The sequence below is a fragment of the Pinus tabuliformis genome, chromosome 2_2 (assembly GCF_031772625.1).
Source record: "Pinus tabuliformis cultivar Carrire ecotype Pingquan chromosome 2_2, CPIR1, whole genome shotgun sequence".
Taxonomy (NCBI): domain Eukaryota; kingdom Viridiplantae; phylum Streptophyta; class Pinopsida; order Pinales; family Pinaceae; genus Pinus; species Pinus tabuliformis.
In genome coordinates this window covers 593852707-593875114 of record NC_142300.1, presented here as the reverse complement: position 1 = coordinate 593875114, position 22408 = coordinate 593852707, and the positions used below count along the sequence as shown (strand labels likewise).

Genomic DNA, 22408 nt, shown 5'->3' with positions numbered 1-22408 from the left:
GTTATGTTTTGCTAATAGTGTTCTAACCTTTCTTACCGGCAGGTAAGGGAGCTTGGAGTAACCAAGTATAGTCGTCATTTGCCAGCGGGATTATTACATAACTGGGCTTCCATTAACAGAATTATATTGTTCGTCCAGACTCAACGTATAAATAGAATGCAAGTGAACGCATCATTTGGTAAAGTTTCCATTACCCAATACAATCCAAAAAATGATTGCCCATGAAAACAGAAACCCAAACAGTGTAGTGCGTAGAACTTTTCTTGCCTTGAAACTGAGATTAGAAAAGGTGGTTAAAATTTGAAGATGCAAAACGATGGAAGGGATAAGTGTTTACGCATTAATGAGTGTTTAAATATGTAGCACCAAAATCGAATAACCACTTCCATATATAATTACCAACTAAGAACAGTTCACCCAAATTATGTCTTACATTTGATTGCTCCCCCAATTTGAATATAATTAAAATCAGTTTACACATCCATAAAGAAGAAATTTACAAATATTTACATCTTAGAACCAAGATTTCTTTTGCGAGCACCATGTTGAATATGCAAAACCATCTGCCACCTTAGTAATACACCATTCACAAAACAACTTGATCAGACAAGGACCAGCAGTAGGTAATTTGTAAAATTAATGTGACAAATAGAAACATAATAATGTATTACAGATAGTATCTTAAGAACTTCAATCATGGCTTTTCAGCAGATGACAAGAAGAATCTTTTCTAGTAGCTTGTACAGAAAAATATCCACATCAAATCTGCACTGACCTGAATCTGTACAGTTCATAACCTTATCTTAAGCAACATGAACTAAATCTTGCTCCTTCTTCAGATCTATTCCCCAGAAGCAAGCCAGGATTAGATCGCTCTGGCCGAGCTTTTAGTACCCTCTTTGCTGCAAAAGATAAGAAAAGAAAAACATAAATATGTTTAGATAGGAGAAGATGAAATAGTTCTGCAAGGAATCAAAACAAGTTGTGACACACTAAATACAGAACGTCTCATATCTTATATCTACTTCAATGCTATCAACAACATGACATTTGCCACTTTAACCACAACTATAACCATTTATTTATGGTTTTCAGTGCGAAGAACAAAAGTGCAACTAACATTCTTGCAACTCAATTAAGTGTTTTCACTTGAGGAAATTATGATTGTAAAGATGAAAATGAAAAGTAAATCTTTAATGCGACTAATATACCTTTAGAGGCTTGGATCAAGTTGTATGACAATACAAATATTAATAATCTCCCTAAATTAATTTTTGGCACAAGAAAGTATTCTTCAAGCATTGTCACAAATAGTAATCCAAGTATAAAATTATTTTTCAACCATCGTGGTAAACAGTAATCCAAATATTCTTTCAAGATTTGCCATGTAAATCCTATCATAAAAAATTTTATAACAAAAGAAAGCATAAAGAGATAAAAGAACAGTACATCCACTATCAAAATAGCAAGAAAATAGCCATCCATAACATGATGCATCTCAACTCATAAAAGATTCATTACTGATGCTTGGGTATTTACCAATTTGTTGACTTCCAAAGAAGATTTCCAAAAATTGTGGAAGCATATATGCAAGTGGTCAGTAGGACACTACACCATATTCTTGTTGATATACAATTACATTTAAATATTTAGAACTAGAACTTTGGTGATAACTTGACCATGTGCTAGAATTCAGCGCTGTTAAATTATGGTATGTTCTATGCTTAGAGCAATTTACTTATTTTTCTTCTTATTAGCCATAGATTAGCAATCACATATACATTAAGTAAAGTGCAGATAGAACATTAAATGATCAATAGAAAACAAGCCAAGATAAGAAACACAAGATGTGGCCGCTAGCCAGGGACAAACCCCAATGCGGGGAAACCCTTTGATCAAATCTTCTTTTATCTTCAATAGTTCAGCAGAGACAAATAGTACAAAATCTGAATTCTGTAATTTTATATCAGCAGCAGCAAACCCTAGATCAGCGAAGTCAAACTTGGTCAACCTAGTTTAAATTGACCTCTAAAATGCTTGGTCAATTTCCAGTCAACTTGTCTTCGAACAGCCTGAAGAAACAGCCCTTGAACAGCCCCAAAAGTATAGTCAATTTGCAGATTTCTGAAGTCAACTTGCAGTCCTAAACTAGGGCAGTCAATACCGGTGAAACCAGAGGTCGGATCACCTCGGTTTTTGTGCCAAAAATTGTGGCCTGCCTAGGAGAGGCAACCACACCCAATCCGCACTTCTGGATGGTCAACGCTTGGTCAACGTTGGTCAAAGAGATGGCACGCTGCCCTAGCGTCCTTTCTGTGTCTTCCTTGCCCTAGGACATCTTCCTTTCAGCGACACGTGTGAGAGAGAGAGAGGCTCCTTTTATGTGTAGGGGAGAGAGAGAGAGAGGCTCCTTTTATGTGTAGGGGAGAGAGAGAGAGAAGATGAGTCAATGAATTGTCCAAATGAGGAGGAGGTTTGATGGCCGACCTTAACAATTTTTCCATAATCAAAATAAATTCATATCTCCATAATACTTATCGGAGTCGGATGATCTTTAGATCAATCCTACACCTCTCGATGAGAGGAATCTAGGAAAAATATCAGAAGCCATAGATAAGGTGATCCACATGGAGTTTGGCCCTAGTTTCCAATTTTAACACTCCCTCTCAACTAGGGAGGACTTCATCTGCAATCCGTCAGACCGTCGTTGCTATCCATCCATCAAATGCATTGTCCTGCACAGCTTGACCCCACTTTGCTCTGCTCTACTCGAACTATGAAGAAGAAGAAATGGTAGAGGATGTATCATACCATCCTCCACTGACCCGAAGTCAGTCTCGGAGAGTGCACCACTCCCACTGATCCCAGATCAATGGACGTCATCCTAGCATAGGGAGTACGATAGATACAGCGATGCATCCATCGATAGTACTACTATGGTCCTTATCCTCATTTGCCTACTCATTGATCAGATGAGAGGTACTTCCCATGAGTCCCAGACTGCATGGGTAGGATGCCTCGACAGGAGAACTAATCATCCTATCCACAGGAGAACTAATCATCATGTCCAGTGGATGCCACAGAGAACTAATCATCCTGGCCTACAGGAGAACTAATCATCCTATTCCACAGTCGCCACGGAGAACAAATCATCCTGGCCCACAGGAGAACTAATCATCCTGTTCCACAGTCGCCACGGGGTGTCACAGGGGAAGGTTGAACCTTTACCCTGTACATAGTGCACCACCAGGGGATGGTGAGTCGCCCTGTGGTCACATGTCACTCCAAGAAGTACCCCACGCCCCCCTGGAGCTCCCAGAGCTCAATACATCATACTCGACCCTCATAAGAGTGTCTCTGAACAACACCAAGTCGTTCTTGGAAAGTCAGGAATTTGACCTTTCTTAGGGGCTTTGTCAAAATGTCAGCGACCTGTTCATCTATACCAATATGTTGGAGCCTTATTGCTCCTCGCTGCACCATATCTCGAATATAGTGGTACCTGATATCGATATGCTTGGAGCGATCATGAAATACGTGATTCTCTGATAAACGTATCCAACTCTGGTTGTCACACAAGATCACGGTGGTATCCAATGTAAATCCAAATAACTCACTGAAGAGCTTTCGCAACCAGGCTACCTCACATGAGGCCATGCTAGCAGCAAAGTACTCTGCCTCAGTGGTGCTCAAAGCCACCGAGTTCTGCTTCCTGCTCCTCCAGGATATCGAGCCAGATCCCAAAAAGAAACAGCACCCCGAAGTGCTCTTTCGGTCCACCACACTGCCTGCCCAATCAGCATCAATATACCCAAGTAGTCTCACATCTCCGGCAGTGTATCTCAACCCATGAGTGATTGTACCACGAAGATATCTTAACAGATTCTTGGCACCAATCCAATGTGAGTGGTGAGGCTCAACCATATGTTGACTCAATGTGTTGACTGCAAAGCATATATTCGGATGGGAGTTCACGAAGAACATTAATGCTCCGACGAGTTGACGATACTTAGTAGCATTTCGTAAAACAGGTCCGGTAGCACTACCGCTTAACTTCTTGAAGTCAAGCTCCATCGGGGTAGTTACGGGCTCATAGTCCACGATGCCGAATCTCTCCAATATCTTCACCACATATTTTCCTTGAGATAGGGAAATCTCCCCTGGTTTCTGCCAGACTTCTAGTACTAGGAAATAGTGCATAAGTCCTAGATCTTTCATCTCGAACTCAGAAGCCAGCTCCCTCTTACATTCGTGAATGAGAGGGTCTGCACCTGTTAGAAAGAGTCGTCAACATATAGCACCAGTATGAGAGGCTTGTCATCTATAACCTTAAAGTAAAGGTTAGGGTCAGCTTCACTCCTAGTGAATCCTAGCTTCATCAAGTAGCTATCGATCCTCTCATACCATGATCGGGGTGCTTGCTTTGGCCCATAGAGGGCCTTCTTCACCCTGCACACATGAGATTCTCGATCATAAATCTCAAATCCTTCGGGTTGCTCCACATAGACCTCCTCTTTGATCGAACCATGTAAGAACGCAATCTTGACATCCATCTGATGTAGGTTCCATCCTTGCAAAGCAGCAAGGGCTATGATCGAGCGGATGGTGGTATATCGGGCAACAGGGGCAAATATCTCGTCCTAGTCTATACCTTCCTTCTGGGAGAAGCCACGAGCGACAAAACGAGCCTTATATTTTTCCGCACTTCCATCAACTGCATGCTTTATCTTATAAAGCCATTTTGAAGTGACAATTGCTTTGTCCTGGGGTCTGGGGACCACATCCCAAACATCGCTTTTCATGATGGACTCATATTCCTCGGTCATAGCATCCTTCCATACTTGATGCTTGACAGCATCTGTGAATGGCGAAGGCTCATTTTGGATAATCGTGCTCATGATGGTCAGGTATCCCTGATACCTGTTCGACTTCTTACTTTCACGGAAGGTTACTCTGGGTGCAATGTGTCCTTCAGCATCATCAAGTGTCCCCCTAAGCCATGAAGGCCACTTCCTAGAAGAGGAAGGCTCTTGCGGAGGAGGATCAATAGGATCCATAGGTTCTTCCACATCGAGCATCGTCCCATCTTTCTTTTCCTTCGATTCCCCGGTGTCAGCTTCTTTAGATCCCCTTAAAGTAGGAAGATTGTCTACTTTGCTAAGAGCCATATCTTCGTCAAAGGTGACATCATGACTAATCTCGACTTCCCTTTGACCAGCGACATAGATTTTATAGCCCTTAGTATTTTCGCTATAGCCCACGAAGATTCCTTTCTTTCCAGATGCACCCAATTTATTCCTTTTCTCTTTAGGCACATGAAAATATACAGGGCTTCCAAAAATTCTAAAATGAGATACGTTGGATTTCTTACCGGTGAACATTTCTTCAGGAGTCTTGGAACCCAATGCTTGATGAGGGCATCTGTTTTGTACATATACGGCGGTATTTGCAGCTTCGGCCCATAGAAACTTCAGATGTCTTTGATCATGGAGCATAGCACGGACAACTTCCACAATTGTACGATTCTTCCTTTCCGCCACACCATTCTGCTCAAGAGTATATCGTGTAGTAGTCTCCCTCTTAATGCCAGCCTCTTTGCAAAAGTCATGAAACTCATTGGATTCATATTCAGTCCCATTGTCAGTCCTTAAAGTCTTGATCTTCTTTTCGGTTTGATTCTCGATCAAAGCTTTGAAGTGCCGAAACCAGGAGAACACTTCATCCTTCTTTTTCAAGAAGTATATCCAAGTCTTGCGAGAATAATCATCTGTAAAAGTGAGGTAATATAAATATCCTCCCAAGGAGTTCACAGGCATCATACTGGATATGTCTGAGTGAACCAACTGCAATATATCGAAGGTCTTGCTTTGGCTTGAGGGAAATAGTCCCCTTTTGAGCTTTCCTTCGGCACATCCTGGACATACACCTTCTTGCTCTAATCTGAACTCAAGCATCCTGGTCACCATTTTTCTTATATCAGGTAGAGCTTTATAATGAAGGTGAGCAAACCTTCGATGCCATAGTTCAGACTAAAGAGATGTGTCACAAGACATGACACCCAGCGAACTTCCTCTGACCTGATATAATGAATCAACTCGAAACCCAAGAGTAAAAGCATCTTTAAAGTTCTTCTTCCATACACGTACCTTGCCATCGCTGAAGACCACCTTGTAGCCTTTGTCTTCCATTGCCGAAATGGACACCGGGTTCTTTTTGAGATCAGGTACATATAATACATCTTGTAAGTGGATGGTATTACCCTGATTCAATTGAAGAGTGACATTTCCTACGCCTTTCACGGGATATTTTGAATTATCCCCAAGAACAATTTTCAAGTTGGTTTCCTTCTCTATCAGATTATAGAGAGCTTCTTTGTAACCAGTGAAGTGCCTTGAGGCACCACTATCAATAAGCCAATTTCCCAACGAGTCCAGGGGAGTAGTAGTAGATAGAGCTTTTGGTAGATAATATTCATCTTGCTTATAGTTATCAGTGTTAGATTCATACCTGGAATTTCTTGCCTTCTTGAATGGTTGTCCTCTTCCTTGATTTCCGACACTTCTTTTACCTCTGCCATTTGACCTGCCATCCCTTGATTGCCTTGAGAGGGATTTTGATCATCGTTCCGGTGTGAGTCTCTTTTATCAGGGCACTCCCTTACATAGTGACCCAGTTTATTACAATTGTAACATCGTCCTTTTCTTCCACCCTTTGGTCCAGCCTTTCCTTTGAATTTAGTCCCGGAATTGTTTCTTCTTTTAGCATGAGAAGAAAAGGTAGAGGGATGACCTTTAAGTATGGGCATTTCTTGCTCTTCCATCCTTGTTTCTTCTTGAATGCATCTGGCCATTAATTCCTCAAATCCAGAAATTACGTTATTGTTGAGAAGAGTAGTCCTGAATACATACCATTCAGATGGCAATCCTCCATGAGTTGTGAGTGTCATTTCCCTGTCAGGAATTACTTCCCCAATAGATAGGAGATCGTTCTTGATCTCGGTGATCCTTAAGAAATATGCTTGCATGCTCTCATCTTTGCCCTTCTTAATTTCCTTCAGCTTATTTCTAAGAAACAAGACTTGATTTGCATCATAAACTTTAAATAAACTCGCCATCCTATCGTAGATTTCCTTGGAGGTGTTCAGCTTGGAAACATAGACCACCAAGCGCTTGTCGATAGAGTCCCGGCTGATCTTCCTTGCTTTGACTTTTCCCTTGGTCCATTTGTTCCTAGCAGCAGCCGATACATTTGATGGAGGTGTTGAGCATTAGAGAAGATATGTAATTACCACTTATTTCGTTATCTTTTCCTTAAATTCATAACTTCTTTGCGTTATGAAATGGGCATATAGTGAAATATTATGATAAAGTTTAAAAGATTTGTGAGCAATGTAAAATGATTAATAATTACCTTTTCCTATGCAGAAAAAGAGGAAAATGGAAGATCGCCACTCCAAAGGAAAAGACAAGACAAAATCAACTGTTGTCCCTTTGACAGGGAACCGCATCCAAACAAGGCAATCCAGATTGGAGCGTATAAGCTAGGAAAAGGAAGAGGAGATACCAAATTGGCGCAAGAGAATGAAGAGATAACTGGGAAATAACGATATGGCAAATCCCTCAGGATCCTTTGATCCTGAGGGATCATGACCTTAAAGATTATCTGTATCTTTGATATTTCCGCTTGGTTGTTAAAAAAAGGGACAGCATTGCTAGCCCAGCGGGGGGATTATTGTTGTTTTATGAAATTCACTATTGTAACTTAAACTTTGATCATCGAATCTTTTTAAAGAGTGATTACTGTAACTCTGTTTTGATGCTTAATACATAAATTATGTTGCCATTCCGTCTTTGATTCTGGAGTAATCATAGCAGTACGTCCCTGGAGGCTAAGGCCCAGCCCCTGGTGGATCACTTGCTTCCTATACCATTATTTTCCGATTCCAAGTCGTGTGTGGTTTGAATTCTTTTATTTACTATGTTCAGTGATCTGTCGTTCCTTATTATTTCATGTATTGGCTCTGTTATATTTCACTCATATTTGAATAGTAAGGTCATCTATTGTTCATTCTGAATTTGTATCGCATTGTCGTTCCTTTAAAGGTTGATATTATTAACATTGTTGTTCCTTACAGATTACCATTACTGTTCGTTTACGAAGTAACAGTGTTGTGTATTTATAAATCGATACTATTGTCTATTTATCTACAGTTTACCTCCGAGCGTGATTGTTGTTCATTGGGATTGTTGTTCCATAGTGACCGCAATTGTTGTTTCTTCATAATCGTGATTAATAATTAAAAGCCGAAACTCAGATTACTGTTTCCTTCAATATAGACGTGTTGTGTGTAATATTCAATTTAGTTTGTTGTGCATTTACATTTGATTCAAGTTGTTGTTCTATATTTCATAGCTTACCTTAATTCGCTGTTCCATTTTCCGTTCGTTGTTCAAATCATTTCTGAGGTAAAGATTGTTGCTTAATTCCTGTAGATTACAACTACTGCTTCATCCATTTCTGTAGATTAAAGCTTTGTTGTTCAATCTTTTTAATAGAATAGTTGTTGTTCCCTTTCCTGTTATTTGAATTATCATTGCTTTGGTGTGAACAGAACGATCTGAAACTGTAGTGAACATTGACTATTGTTGTCCAGTTCCCAGATTGATGATCTTTTCCTTGATTGCTTTTCAATTACATCAGTTTACAAAGGGAAGAGTTATTATTACTGCACCCTTGACTGATGAAGTGTTGTAGTTTCTTAAATAAATGATTTAGTCACAAGCATTTCAAGTTCTTGCCATTACATTTAGAAGTTTGTTTTCAGTATTTAGTTACTTTTGCAAAAGCACTATACTACTAGCATTACTCTTGACAAGTGACCGCCTCAGACTGAGTACACTCTTTGAGATAACAAATCGTACCTGGATTGATAATTAATGTAGGGTAAATAAAGGTGAAAAAGACTCTTTTTACTGCTCGATATTTTGGCGTTGTTGTCGGGGAAGAGTGTAGCCATTTTTCAGAGTAGTGTAAGTACTTGCTGGGAGAGAATTGGGTTTTAAAAACGGAAGGTAAGAACCTGCGTATGGAGCATGTAACAGCCCTGCTCCCTTGCCCGCTTTCCTGCAGATTTGTTGTTGTTTTGGGTAAAACTTAACATTCGATTTGTGTGCATGACTAAGCAGAAAAAGCCTGAAAAGAATCCTAAACCACTACCCAAGCCTGATAAAGCTAAGGGGCCGGTGACCCTTGGCCGATCGACCTTTATAGATGAAATCCTCAAAAAAGCAGAATCTCAGCCTTCAGTAGGACCTAGAAAAGTTGCTTCTAGACAACCTACTAGTTCCCTTCAGGCCACAGGATCACCATCTGTAGCCTTTGCTGAGGTGCACAACCAAACTGAGGAGCAAGATTTTCAAGAAATTGAGAATTCTAGCCCAAAATCATTACAAGAAGGGAACCTTAGTAATCTCTGCGAAGGGAGAGGTGAAACAGGGGAAACTGAAGAACCAAGATCTCCTCTTGGAGTAATTCAACCATTAAGCAGCCCAGATAAGGGAAGTGCTGCAAAAATCATTCAGAACGAAGTTGAAGAACCTCAAGAGCTAAAATCCCCCCAGACATTAGGAACTCTCATCATCCCAGACAAAGGAAGTGTTGTTAAGGCCATCCCTGCTCCGTCTAACCAACCTAGGAATACCCTCCTAGAAATCTCGGAAGGTTATTGGCACATATTTGACCAAATGGCCCAGAACCAGCCAAACACCCAAACCTCCACACTGCAATATCCCATTGTAGATACTGCAGTCAATGCACCTATGAAGGCAATTCCTCTCCAACATATCCCTACATTTCATGGCCTAACATTGGAAGACCCAAATGCATTTTTGTTTGAATTCGATGTGCTGTGCAGAGGATATGACTATACCACCGACCCCTAAAAGCTGAAACTATTTCCCTCTACATTAAAAGGAGCTATTTTACGATGGTTTATGGGGTTGGGTGGAGGTGTTATAAATGACTGGGATCATATGAAAGGTGCTTTTCTAAAGAAATATCAGGATTATTGTAGATCCAGAGAGTTAAAAGATGAAATATTTCAGATGGTAGCTAGACCTAATGAAACACTAGAAGAATATGTTGAACGTTTTCAGTATAATCTTCAAAGATCCCCTTATGCATCATTACCCTTACCTGACAATGTATTAAAAACAACATTAATTAAAGGTATGAAGGAACAATGGATTGAAACACTAAATATTATGGGAAAAGGAGACATCTATCAAGAAGATTTTGCTAACATCATTGATTTATGTATCAGGAGCTCACAAGGAAGCACAAGGCTAAAACCAGTGGAACATGACAGGTTTACAAGGGACAACAAGATCTCTGGAGAAAGAGTAACTCACGCGGAAATTGAAAATTTATTAGAAAATCTCAAAACTGATATATTGTGGACTCTGACAACGTAGCTCGATATTATTCAAGCCAAACAAAAACAAGCAGAGGCAGAGCAGAATCTAGCAATACTCTGTCCTAGATGTAGAAAGAAACACAACCACAAAGAGTGCCCATTAGATGCGGTTCAAGTTTGCGCCATTTGTACAAAAGACCACTCTATAGAGTGTTGTCCCTCACTTCCTGGTTTGAAAGCAGTATACAAAGAAGAGGAAGAAGAACCAGAACCGGTGTACCTACTTAATAAGCGTTGTCAATGGCAGCCCTGACAATCAGGTATGTTCCCCAATCCAGCTTATTCTTTCTAGCCTCCACAATATCATGCTCAACAATATAATACAATGTGGCAAAAATCAACCTCCCTTCTCAAATTGGTCACAACAACCATTTCCTTCATCATCACCATGGCTAAATCAAGCAAGTCAATCTAATTGGCCAAATTTTCCCTACACCCCACCATATTGGCAAAACAATGAGTATCCAGCACAATGGTCCCCTCCCACTTTGCAGAGTCAAGCCTAGCAGACACACTGGCAAAGACTAATGAATCAGTCAGTAGGAACCATTCCACTCCCTCAACCTACACTTCCAGCACTACAACAAAATCCCCAGTCCAATCTAAGACCGCAACTCCCAGCCCAACCCAACCCGAACCCAAATAACAAACCAGTCCAATCTGTTCAAATAATTGAAACACCAGAGCTAGAAACCGATCTAAGGGAGTGCAATGACCTTCAATTAAGGTCTGGACGCATTATAGAGACTAAGGGAGATAAAAATGTTCAAGTTGAAAATCAGTTACCCACAGAACAACCATTACAAGAAAAAGATGTGGTCAGAAAACAGACTCATGACCAAGCAACCACATCTTCTCCCCCATTCCCAGAACGATTAATTATACCACGTCCTATAGAACATCCTGATTTTGATATTCTGGGAGAACTTAAGAATTTGTACATAAAAAATCCACTCCTCCAAGCTATCCAAGATATCCCAATATATGCAAAGACCATCAAAGAGCTATGTATAAAAAAACCAAGGAGAATAACAAATAACCCAATAGTCCAAGTAGTTGGCACCTTATCTGACCTGTTATCAGGAAGAGAAGCACTTGTCAAATATGAAGACCCAGGAAATCCAATCGTAACAGTGCAAATCAATGGACAAACCTTTTCAAATGCCTTAGTTGATTTAGGGGCTGCAATTAATATCTTAACAACCACCACTTGTCAAACACCGAGCATTACATCAGTAGAACCAACTTCCACTTTATTAGAACTGGCTGATCGATCAATGGTTAGGCCGGAAGGCACACTACATGATGTCATGGTATCCGTTGATTCCTGGGAATATCCTGCCGACTTTCTGATAATAAACCCCAAAAACCGATTTGATGGACATCCGTTAATTTTAGGAAGACCTTGGCTTGCAACCGCTGATACTTACATTGGTTGCCGACAAGGCAGTATGACCATAACTAGAGAGAGTAATATCAAAAACCTAGCCCTATACCCTCCAGCCCAACCAAGTGTAACAATAATAAAAACTAACAAACATCCTGTATCATACCTTACCGAAAACATTAGATCCCCATTAACTATAGAAGATGCCCTCAATTTCAAAGATCAAACAGAGGATGATATTATTAACAACTTTATTAACCAAACGGGAGCCAGATCCCACGTACAATGTCACATGATAGAGGCAGTATTTGATAATGAATTAGAAGAAGATCCTCTCAAAGACACTCATGATCAAACAATACCTACTACCTCTGTTTCAAATAGCAAAACTATAGAGATTGAGCCGGGAAAAACTTTAAACATCAATAATAACCTGACTCTTGAACAAGAAGAGAAGCTGATCCAACTATTGAGAAAATACAAGGAAGCATTTGCATGGGATTATCCGGACATGAAGGGAATCGATCCCCAGCTATGTACACACCACATTTATATAGAAAAAGATGCAAGACCTATTCGCCAACGCCAAAGAAGACTTAACCCTCATCTAAAAGACATTGTAAACGCTTAATTACAAAAACTCTTGAATGTAAACTTTATTTATCCTATCTCCGATAGCAAATGGGTATCTCCACTTGTGGTGGTGCCGAAGAAGAATGGAAAGTAAAGGATTTGCGTAGATTATAGAGAATTAAATAAAGCAACCCAAAAAGACCACTTTCCCCTTCCATTCATTGACCGGATATTAGATACATTAGCAGAAAAGAAATTCTTTTCTTTCTTAGATGGCTTCAGTAGATACAATCAAATTCAAATTGCCCTTGAAGACCAAGACAAAACTACTTTTACCTGTCCTTGGGGAACGTTTGCCTACAGAGTTTTACCCTTTGGCCTATGCAATGCCCCTGCCACATTTCAAAGGGCTATCCTTAGCATCTTTTCAGATTTAATAAATGAAGGGCTCGAAGTATACATGGATGATTTCACACCATACAGAGATGATTTCGACCCAGCACTAGACACATTGGAAAAGGTGCTGCAACGATGTATCGCCACCAGGCTCTGCCTGAGCCATGAAAAATGTTATATGATGATGACTGAAGGACTCATCCTAGGTCATTATATCTCAGCAGCTAGAATACAGGTAGATCCGGCCAAAATTCAAATAATTTTGTTAATACCTACTCCTACCACACAGACAGAGGTACGCAGTTTTCTTGGATTTTCTGGTTATTATAGGAGATTTATAGAACATTTTTCTCAAATAGCTGCACCTCTATACGCACTAATGGGGAATGTTGATTTTGTTTGGACAGATAAATGTGACCGTGCTTTTGAGGATCTGAAAAAGCTTGTGTCAACAGCCCCAGTGCTCAGAGGTCCAAATTGGGACCTGCCATTTCAAATTTCATCAGATGCTTCAGACACAGCTATTGGAGCAGTTTTTGGGCAGGAAGAAGACAAAAAACCATACGCAATCTATTATATTAGCAAGAATTTGTCTCATGCTGAGTTAAACTATATTGTTACTGAAAAAGAATTTTTAGCTATAATACATGCTGTAAATAAATTTAGGCATTATATCACTGGATATCATGTTGTTTTATATACAGATCACTCTACCATAAAATATTTAGCAAATAAACCAATTACGAACGGTAGAGTAACAAGATGGTTGATTTTATTGCAGGAATTCGACATCACAATAAAAGATCGACCTGGGAAATAAAACCTTGTAGCCGACTTTCTCTCACGAATGCCAAAGCCAGTGGACGCAGCAGCAGTCGAGGATCAATTTCCAGATGAACATTTGTTCGTTGTTACTGTCAAAACACCCTGGTATGCTGATGTTGCGAACTATTTAGCAGTAAGCAAATTACCAAAACATTTGACTCCCAATGAACGAACACAAATTGTCCAGTGTAGTACCCGATTTTCTTGCATTGGGGGCTACCTATTTCATACAGGAGCAGATATGCACATTAGAAGATGCATCCATGAAGATGAAATTTTTGACATTCTGAAAGCCTATCATGATGGACTGTGTGGCGGACATTTCGCAGATCGAAGAACTGGTCATAAATTTTTGCAAACAAGGTATTACTGGCCCACAATCTTCAAAGATGCAAAGAAATTTGTTCAAGCTTGTGACAGTTGCCAAAGAGCAGGATGCCCTGGACAGTCCGACGAAATGCCTTTGAACCCATAGCTAGTCATTGAACCATTTGAGCATTGGGCGCTCAATTTTGTTGGTCCGATCAACCCATCATCAAACCAGAAAACATATATTTTGGTAGCAACGGAATATGTGACCAAATGGGTTGAAGCAGAGGCACTGCCAAGAGCTACAGAGGATTCTGTCATTCATTTCCTGTTCCAGATATTTGTGCGATATGGCCTCCCAAGAGACATAATCACGGATGGGGGACCACAATTTGCTGGTAATAAAATTGCTGCAACACTAAAAAACTATCATATTCAGCATAAAATTACCTCTCCATACCACCCACAGGCAAATGGCCAAGTAGAGAGCACAAATAAAGTAATAGAAACAATACTAACAAAAACCATTGTGTCACACAGACGCGATTGGGCTACAAGATTGTCGAAAGCCTTGGGGGCATACAGAACAACATGGAAAAACACTACCTGTTATTCACTATATCAGCTAGTATTTGGAAAAGAACCCCCATCTTTCCAACAGAATTTGAAATACAAACTTTGAGAACAGCACAAAAAGTCAATCTAGATTTAAACGAAGCCCAGATTAATAGACTACAGCAAATCAATGAGCTGGATGAAATCAGGCTCTCCGCTTTTCAACATACCGCATTAATCCAACAATAGAGAGCCAAATGGCACAACGCCCTCATCAAAAAGCAATGTTCCACCAAGGTTCCGGGACGAGGGGGCGAGGGAGCGGCCTATGCAAAAGCTCCCTACCATTTTTTAGGAAACGTGGGGGAGCGTCAGGGTCTTAAAAATTTATAAATATAAAATATAATTTATTAATTGAGTCCACTATGACAATTTGGTTTGAATTGAAAAGCTGCAAAGCATGATCATTGATATGAACATTATCCAAATTTATAATATCATATAAAATAATAAATCTAAAATTCTAATTCAGCTTGGTCAAATTCTAATTTAGATTTTGGTCAGACAGAGGGAGAGCTTCAGCTTGATAAGGTAGCCACTGAATTCTGTGAAAAGGTAAATGAACAGATCAGGAACACTGCATTGGCAGTAGAAGGGGCAACTACAATGGGTTGTCCAGCTGTATTGGATCCAACAGCTAGAAAGTTTGTTATATTATATATAATATAGACAGTACACCATATGCTAAAAGAAGAGTTTTAGTTCCAGGAGAGATGAGAAGATCACATGAAAGAGTTTGTGACAGTTTACTATCAAATGACATTGACTGCAGGATGACCATCTGCGAACCAACTTGGGTGACCAACGATGGCATGGATAATTTGTCTACCTTATTAGAGCAATGCCATGCAGTTCAAACTTCAAACTAGCAGTGTATTTCAAAGGTGAAAATAATTTTCAGACCTAAGAATTCAAGCTGAGCCACTATGCTCTGTGTAAATTTTGTAACTGTATAAATTCATATATAATGACAGTTCCTGAGATTCCTTGTTGCCCATAGTATTTTGTCATGCTTGCAGTAAATGCATGTTAGTCTATAGTCCACCCAATTATTTCCCACATGACATAGGTGCTGCTTCCATAGTTTGTATGTCAAATGTCATGCAAATTAAAAACACAAACTGAATGTCTCATATTCTTTGCCTATCACTCCAGTTATCTCCCCACTGTAATCCAGCCATCACTTGAGAAAAAAAGGAGAAGTTTTAAAAGGGAAAATTAATGTACGTGCTATATGGTCCAGCAAATTTCCATGATACTGACCCTCTAAAATAACGCTTGTTGAAACCAAAAGACAGCACAAGACGTTATCCCCATACAGAACATGAGTAGCTTTGTACCACTTTAGGTCTATTAAATCATAAACTATAAGCAAGGCCATTTTTTTGGGAGCGTGGGGAAACGTCCCCTCAGGGAAGGGAAACGTTTCCCTGGCACGTCCCCCCGAGTTTCCTCCATTTTGGGAGCGTGGGGAAACGTCCCCTACTCGTCCCCAAGTCCCCAGAGCGCGGGGGAGTGAGGAAACTAGACCCCTGGGGGGGGGGAGTCCCCGTGGAACACTGTCAAAAAGAAAGACTTCCGCGAAGGAGACTGGGAGCTTCTATACGATTCCAGGTTTCAGGATTTTCCGGGGAAACTTCAAACTCGCTGGCTGGGACCATATGAAATCCAGAAGGTGCATGATAATGGCACCATTACTTTAACCACCATTGATAGATCTGGACATACCTTTAAGGCAAACGACCACCGAATTCGATTGTACTGCAAACCACTTACTCGGGAATCCTTCTACTAGCAACTCCGAGAAGACCCCGACATGCAGATTCTGGCTGAGGAAGAGAACTCTTCCTCACCTTTGGTTCACCATGTGATTTGATTGCTTTTAAATTTTGTACATAATTCTTTTGTTTTGCCTGTGTAAATTACTTTTTGTGCAGATTTCTGCATTTCTGCAACTTTTGCATTTTGTTGTTCTTTTCGGATGGAACAACATTTTCACCACTTCGCTGTTCCTTCAAAAAGGAACAGCGCTTTTGCATTTTGTTGTTCCTTTTCGAAGGAACAACGTTTCCACCATTTTGTTGTGCCTTTTCGAAGGAACAGCTTTTTCGCCGATTGTTGTTCCTTTCCGAAGGAACAGCATTTTCGTCGTTTGTTGTTCATTTCCGAAGGAACACCATTTTTGCATTTTGTTGTTCCTTTCCGAAGAAACAACAATTCCGCCTTTTTGTTATTCCTTTCCGAAGGAACAGCGCTTTTACGTTTTGTTGTTCATTTCTGAAGGAACAGCAGTTCTGCATTTTTGTTGTTCCTTTCCGAAGGAACAACACTTTCGATTTCTGTTGTTCCTTTCCGAAGAAACAGCACTTTCATTTTTTTGTTGTTTCTTTCCGAAGGAACCACATTTTTGTTTTCTGTTGTTCCTTTCCGAAGGAACAGCGCTTTCATTTTTCTATTGTTCCTTTCCGAAGGAACAACACTTCATTTTCTGTTGTTCCTTTCTAAAGGAACAACACTTTCGTTTTCTATTGTTCCTTTCCGAAGTAACAACACTTTCGTTTTCTGTTGTTCCTTTCCGAAGGGACAGCATTTTCGCATTTTTTGTTTGCGCTTGCTTTCTTTGCTGTTCCGATTAAGGAACAGCTACTGTTCCTCTCAAGGAACAGCAGTTTCGAGCATGTTTTTTTCCTTTTGCTTGCGGTTTTTGTGTGTAAATATTCTTTTGCTATCCCTCTAAAGAAACAGTAGTTGTTCCATCTTGAGAACAACATTTTTGGAGTGCATTTTTTTCTTTTTTTTTGTGTTTTACCATTTAGATCATTTTTGTGAGTCATGGTCATTTAAGGCACAGCTATACATTTATGCAACAATACAAAAACTAGAGGATACTGAAATCAGCAAATTACATAAAAATCGTTATCTTTAGAAGAAATTGCTTTGAATTGATAAGAGAAAAGAGGAAAGGACACAACTATCTATCACCTTGTTGTCATTATTTTACTAATACCAATATGATTGATTATTTTTATCATGATGGTTCTTCCTAAATCCCCATAATTCTCTTTGATCATTATTATTGAATAAGAATAAGGGCATATTTTTATCATGATGGTTCTTCCTAAATCCCCATAATTCTCTTTGATCATTATTATTGAATAAGAATAAGGGCATATTTTTCTCTATTGAAATGTTCAGACTTCTTCCAACATCCCTACTCTTAAGGAGTGTTGAACCACCCTCTGTATATAAATAGGAAAAGTGCTATATAAAAGAAAAAAGAAAAAAAGGAAAAATGTTTATATGATTGCTAACATGATTTGTCAGATGAAGGATAGGAGGTCTCATCAGGAGCCAACCTACCATGATCATAAGGAAGAAAGTGAAGTGGCATTTCCACTATGGCCACCACACCAAGGATATGATCCAAGAGGCACATCACAAAGATAAAAAGTCCTTAGAACAAGAGGTCTCATCACGAGCCAGCCTGCCCACCTTTCACTCCTTGGTGAATGGCATTGTGATTCAGCTAGTTACCAAGCCAGCACAATGGCCTCCATTCTGACATTGAACAACACTTTCCTAGGCATACACAAAGGATTATGGTTGCAAGGGTGAAATAAACAACTCTGTCAAGGTTATGGACACCTGTGGGCAACAGAGCTCTGTTGATGGTATTAAAGTGATATTTCTTATACACCAATGGTAACTATAAAACCCTTCTTCTTATATCTTTATAAGTGGTTCAAATGAGATTACATATATAACCCTTTCAAACCTTTGATACATGAAAATCATTTATCAATCAATTATGACGGTAAAAGTCGATAATGACCGCATAAGAACTTTTATTCACGTCAATTGTCCTATCCTCCATTTCTCGCATCATATCACGGCATTTCCATATTTATTAGCGATTCTATCATATGCCTCGATTTCGGTAATCCGCTTGTCTTTGTAAACATGGCATTTCTCTATACGTTGTTCCTTTATTACTCTGTACTATGGCAGTTCAGCATGCTGCTCCTTTATTTGACGGCCGAGGACAGCCTATCACATTACAAGGGGCGCGGGTGATCTCCATAATTCGCTAGCATACGTGTCAGCTCATCATTTGGAAGAATTATGACTCGGGAATAGCAAGACTTAACGGTATTTTGTTTCCCAATATGCATGATTTGTTGTTCCGAAGCCATTTCTGTGTTTTGCTCTGCAAAAATTAGCAGTAAGTTAGAAATTTGAACAGCTTGTTATTCCGTCATCTTCTCTGTGTTTTTAACAGTGAGCTAAAATTTTGAACAGCCTGTTGTTCCATTGCCGTCTCTGTGTTTTTTACAGTGTGCCAAGCATAAATAAGATAGGAAGAAGATCAATTCGCAGCGAGCCACAGGTGTTGATGGTCTCCGATGCTGCACGAGAAATCCTAGCAAGGGCAGGATGGATAGCTTATCTTAACCGTCTACAGCAATCCAATGAGACGGTGGAAATTGAATTACTACAAAACTTGCAAGAACATCATTCCATGGTGAGAGGGAGACAGATAACAATCACTGATGACATAATTGCAGAAGTTTTGGGACTGTCAGCCATTGGACCTGTGTGGCCTCTGAAAAAGGTGAGACTGCGAGACGCCATGACCATCTTCCAGGATGAAGGGCAAAACCTTACTGTAAAAGGGAAAGGAGTTCTGCCGGCAACTTTGGGAGAGCCATGGGCAAAATTGGCGAGAATTATCCAGAGCTACATCACTTGTAATGGCAAGAAAGACGTGGTAAGACCATGCCATCTCAGACTTTTAGCCGTGTTAAAGCAAAAATGTGTTGTGAATTTGCCTACATTTTTAAATTCTTTATTACATGATGTTACTCGAAGCATGAAGAAATCTTGCCATGTAGAGTCAGTAGTAAGCCACCATGGGTTAATACGACTGATAGTTAGCTACAGTCTTGCCCAACAGCAGAGTAGTTGGGAAGAATTGATTTTCACGATAGACGGGGGACTGGCTTTGCCAGCCCCAAAACAAAAACATATTGCCAGTACATCGAGCAGACCACTGAAACGAAGAAAATCTGTTAGATTGGCAAGGATCAGAGGAATGTTGAGAAATTCCTAGGGAAATAGTAGTCAACCTGTGGAGATACATGATTCAGGAGACGAACAACCCCCACAATTGGAAGGAGGGGAGAACGAAAAAGAATTGGAGGAAAATGATGAAGGAGAACCGGAGGAGGAGACTGAGCAATCCGGTCAGGAAGAAGGAGAGGAAACAGAGCAACGCAACAAAAGTCCACTGCAAAACCCTCTGCAAGAAGATGAATTGGCCCAAATTCTAGCCAATATGGGCGAATATGTCCAACCTCACAACCCACTCAACCCCCATACCGAAGAAGGACCGCAGGAGCACTCTGCTCATGATAAAAGTGCATCCGAGGAACTGTGTGATGAGGAGGAAGAAGAAGAGGATCACTCTGCTCATGATGAGGGTGTATCTGGGGAGAAGAGTGACGAGGATGAGGGAGAGGAACAATCTGTTCCTAGTCAGAATATGCCCGAAGAATTCCACGATGAAGAGGAGGTAGAAGAAGCTACCCAGGAGACAGCAGGACAAACTAGGGTTTCTACCCCTAAACAACTTGATCAGCAGAACACTGAAGAAGCACCCCAAGAAGAAAATAAGGAAATTGGCCAAGGCGAAGGTACAATACCTAAGGTACAAAGCCCAGGCCTGAGTAAACGAACGGTTGTTCCTTCCAAGAAAACGGAGGAAATTAAAAGATTACGAAAGGAACAACAGAGATTGCTTAACGTAATTAAGCAACTTCGACAACAGATAAGAGTCTTGAAAATGGGGAAGAAATCAAAAGGAACCTCTGTGGTAAAGCGTGCAACCACCCAGGCAAAACCCCTTAAGAAAAAGACCAAGAGGACTCAAGTCCAACCTGTCATTCAGAATCGAAAGGAACAGCATCTGGCTGTTGCACATGTAGAAGTAAAAACAGATAACGTATCGACCTGTGATAAGGAAATCCAGACAGAGGCATTGTCCTCTAGTGAGAAGGAAACTCAGACCATAAAGACAAGATGTCGTAATAAGGAGATCCAAGTAGATCTCCAGCCCAAGAGTATCATATTGGATAATGACCCGAGGATAGTAACTCTGCGAAAAGATTTGGCACAAGCCCAGCAAACAATAGAGAAACTTACAGAGTAGACCGTTCCTCAAGAAAAATACGAGAAATTACAACAATAGCTGAAGAACATTAACGCATCAGAAAGCCAGGCCTTTGAAGGATGGCAAAAGGCAGAAGAAAGAGTCAAAAAGGTAACCCATAGACTAGACATAGTCATCAAACAAATGGATACCTTATGTTCTCTGTATACTGACGTCCTAGCGTGTAGGGCACCTGCTAGAAACTATGCTTTGTTTTTAATGGAAAGATATTTACAATTGAAAATTAAAGCTGTCAAGGCAGGAGTACCTATAGAGATAAAAACCATTGATGACTTCATAAACTGTTGTAAGCATTACGGGGTGAAAGTTCAGCGATTGTTATGTGAATTTTATTTGCACAATCTTGTATTAGATGGAGAAACAGAGCAGAACCCTAGCCCTTTTGTGGGTGATGTCCAACTGCAGGCATTTATTTCTTTTGGTGTTAATCAAATAAAGTGGCTTAAAGCCTACAATGTCTTTCAAAGACAGGAGAATGGATTAGATCTATGGGTGAGGGGTGAACCTAGAGACCCACTGCAACTATGGAATAAACATAGGAGCCTAATGAGAACTCAGGGAGTGATCGAGGCATTGGGACCTATTCACACAGCAGTGATTCGGCAAGGGGTAGAATACTTCTTTACCATCAAAGACCTTGCCATAGCAACAACGAAATTCCGATACCAAACTTCTAATCGGAATATCCAAAACAGAGAACCATTCAATTATGAGAATTTTAAGCTAGTTTTTGATCGCTTGGGTATTTATGGTGACCTCATTCTGAGAGAAGGCCCGTCTTGGTTACACTGTAGGTTTCGAAGTCCAGTCATTTGGCGTCCTGCACGACGATATGGAGCGTTATATGAAATGCCTGAAGGTCAGACAGGGCATCTTTTTGAATTCTTAGCTAGGCATCATGGTTGTAGACCAACTACTGAGATCCCTTCTCCAACCTATTCCCTAACTGTCTTGGATGTCAATTACAATGTTTTCATGAGGGCATGAAAAAGGGTAAGCAGGAGGGTGTGTTGAGCAATAGAGAAGGTATGTATTTACCACTTATTTCGTTATCTTTTCCTTAAATTCATAACTTCTTTGCATTATGAAATGGGCATATGGTGAAAGATTATGATAAAGTTTAAAAGATTTGTGAGCAATGTAAAATGACTAATAATTACCTTTTCCTATGCAGAAAAAGAGAAAAACGGAAGATCGCCACTCCAAAGGAAAAGACTGAAACAAAATCAACTGCTGTCCCTTTGACAGGGAACCGCATCCAAATGAGGCAATCTAGATTGGAGCGTATAAGCCAAGAAAAGGAAGAGGAGATACCAAATCGGCGCAAGAGAACAAAGAGATAACTAGGAAATAACGATATGGCGAATCCCTCAGGATCCTTTGATCTTGAGGGATCGCTACCTTAAAGATTATCTGTATCTTTGATATTTCCGCTTGGCTGTTATAAAAAGGGGCAGCATTGCTAGCCCAGCGGGCGGATTATTGTTGTTTTATGAAATTCACTGTTGTAACTTAAACTTTGATCATCGACTCTTTTTAAAGAGTGATTACTGTAACTCTGTTTTGATGCTTAATACATAAATTCTGTTGCCATTCTGTC

At 40.1% G+C, this 22408-nt stretch overlaps 1 pseudogene across 1 annotated transcript in view; it reads right to left on the bottom strand.

Annotated features, from left to right (window-relative positions):
• Positions 1 to 620: 620 nt before the first annotated feature.
• Positions 621 to 22408, bottom strand: part of LOC149194045 (ras-related protein RHN1-like) — a 65076-nt pseudogene continuing 43288 nt past the window's right edge. The window contains exon 7 of the transcript XR_016254493.1: positions 621 to 902. The product of XR_016254493.1 is annotated as a ras-related protein RHN1-like (transcript). The remainder of the gene's footprint in view (positions 903 to 22408) is intronic.